The following is a 2,821-nucleotide window of genomic DNA, read 5'->3' on the forward strand; positions in this document are numbered from 1 at the left end:
AAAAAAAAAAAAAAGACTGAAAGAAATAGAAGATATCTAAGAATATGGAACTACCAAAAAAGGTGTAACATACTGATACTCAGAAAAGAATAAAGAGATAGAAGAAATAATTAAAATAATGATGACTGAGAATTTCCCCAAATTGACATCTGACACCAAATCACAGACCCAGAGAACACTAAGCAGGATAATTGCCCCAAAACTATTACTTAGGCATATCATTTTCAACCTACAGAAAATCATAATTTAAAACTCCTGAATGAACTCAAAGGAAAATTTTTATCTATTGGTCAAAAATAAAAATTCTACCTGATTTCTCCTCAGAAATTATGCAAGCAAGAGGAGAGAGGAATGAAATATTTAAATGTAGAGGGGAAAAAATAGCCACACAAACCTGGAATACTGGACTGTACAAAAGTATACTTCAAAAGTGATGTAGAAATAAAGATCTCAGAGAAACAAAAACTGAAGGAATTGGTTGTCAAAAAATTGCTAAAAGAAGCTCTTTAGAGAGAAGGAAAATAGGGAAATGAATATAGGTCAGAAACTCTCATCTACATAAAGAAAGGGCATTGGAAAAGAAATAAATGAAGATAAAAACTTTTATTTCTTTATTCTTAATTGATCTAAAGGTTATCAATTTGTTTAATATAACAATAGGAATGATACAATACAATAGAATTAGGGTTATTTTGTTATTATAAGGTATTTACAGTACCTGTGAAGTGGTAGAGTGCTATTTGAAAGTGGACTTGGATTATTTGTAAATGTATATATATTTTTTAATTAAATCATAGCTGTGTACAATAATGCAATCATGGGGTATAATGTGCTGGTTTTAAATACAATTTGAAATATTTTCATCAAACTGGTTAACACAGCCTTCACAGTATTTTCTTAGTTACTGTGTTAAGACATTTATATTCTACACCTAGTAAATTTCACATGTACCCTAGTAAGATGCATGGTAGGTGTGGTCCCACCAATTACCCTCCCTCCACCCAGCCTCCCTGCTCCCTTCTCCTCCATCTTCCCTTTCCCCTTCTTCTTGGGCTATAATTGAGTTATAGCTTTCTTATGAAACTTGTTTCATAGTAGGGCTGAGTATATTGGGTACTTTTTCTTCTATTATTGAGATACTTTGCTAAGAAGAATATGTTCCAGGTCCATCCATGTAAACATGTAAGAGGTAAAGTAAATGTATATTTTAAATCTAGGACAATTGCTATAAGGAGTCAAAAAAGTACAAATGATATGCTAAGAAAGGAGAGAAAATGGATCTATATAAGGCGCCCACTTTCAACTACAACAGACAGAAAAAGAATAGACAATAATAGCAATGAAGGACATGGGCAACAAATAGGATGCATTAACAAATTTTGTAGATATTAAAACACCTATATTGATAATCACTTTAAATGTCAAAGGTCAAAATGCACCAATTAAAAATCAGATTGCCAGAGTGTACCAAAAACCAAGACCTAGCTATATGTTGTCTACTAGAAACTAACTTCAAATATAAAGACACATGTAGATTAAAAGTAAAGAGAAAGAGGAATATAAACCATGTTAACATTAGTCAAAAGAAAGAAAGAGTAACTATTTTAATTAAGAAAGAGAAGACTTCAGAGCAAGGGAAGTTATTAGGCATAAAGAAGGGAATTACATAATGAAAAGTAATCAGATTTTCAAGAATACATGACAATTTTTAACATTCACTGACAGAGCATAAAATATGTGAAACTGGATTCATAGAACTTCAAGAAAAAAAATAAATGAATTCACTATTGTAGTTGGAAATTTGAAAACCCCTCTATCAGAAATGGACCTAGTGGGCAGAAAATCAGTAAGGGCATAGCTGAATGCAGTAACATCACAAATCAACTAGATAGAATCAACGTCTACAGGCAACTTCATCTGACAACAGCAGATTACACATTCTTCTCAGTTCACATGAAATACTCACCAAAATAGACTATATTTTGAGACATAAAATAATGATTAAAACTTCAACAGAATAGAAACTATGTAATAAATGCTTTCAGACTATGATGAAATTGAACTAGAAATTAAGAATAGAAAAGTAGATGGGAAAGAAAATTGGAGATTTGAAAACACATTTCTAAATTGCATATGGGTCAAAGAAGAAATATCAAAAAAAAACTTAAAATTATTCTGAACTAAATGAAATTAAAACATAACATATCAAAAAACCAAAACAGAACAAAACAAAATAATAAAAGTGCTTGCTTTGGCAGCACATATACTAAAAAATTAGAACTATACAGAGAAGATTAGCATGGTCCCTGTGCAAGGACGACATGCAGATTTATGAAGCATTCCATATTTTTTTATAAAATCACCAAAAAAAAATCTAACTTTGTGGAGTAGCAGTACAAAAGCAGTACTTAGAGGGAAATTCATAGCATTGAATACATTTACTAGAAAACAATAAAAATCTAAAATCAATCATCAAAATAAGTACAAGATTTGTATGAAGAAAACTATAAAAACACTGATAAAAGAAATTGTAAAAGATCTACATAAAAGGAGAGATAGTCCATATTAAAACACAGGACTTGAAATTGTCAAGATGTCAGTTTTCTCCAACGAGGTCTCTAGATTCAATATAATCTCAAACAAAACCCCAGCAACTTAGTGTGTGAATAAAAAAGTGCTTATTCCAAATTTTATACGGAGTGGCAAAAATCTCAGAATATTTAACATGATAAGGAAGGAGAAGAAGAAAATTGGAGGACTGACACTGCCTGACTTCAAGTCTTACTATAATACAACAATCATGTGTTGGTGATTTCTTCTT

General features: G+C 30.8%; 1 non-coding gene across 1 annotated transcript; it reads left to right on the forward strand.

Moving 5' to 3' along the window:
- The first annotated feature begins 2,242 nt into the window (after positions 1–2,242).
- LOC111728006 lies at positions 2,243–2,351 on the forward strand. The gene has a single exon (XR_002775426.1). It is a non-coding gene; the product is annotated as a U6 spliceosomal RNA (small nuclear RNA).
- Positions 2,352–2,821: the final 470 nt, after the last annotated feature.

The sequence above is a fragment of the Otolemur garnettii genome, unplaced genomic scaffold, assembly GCF_000181295.1.
Source record: "Otolemur garnettii isolate 467f Iridium unplaced genomic scaffold, OtoGar3 scaffold00137, whole genome shotgun sequence".
Lineage (NCBI taxonomy): Eukaryota > Metazoa > Chordata > Mammalia > Primates > Galagidae > Otolemur > Otolemur garnettii.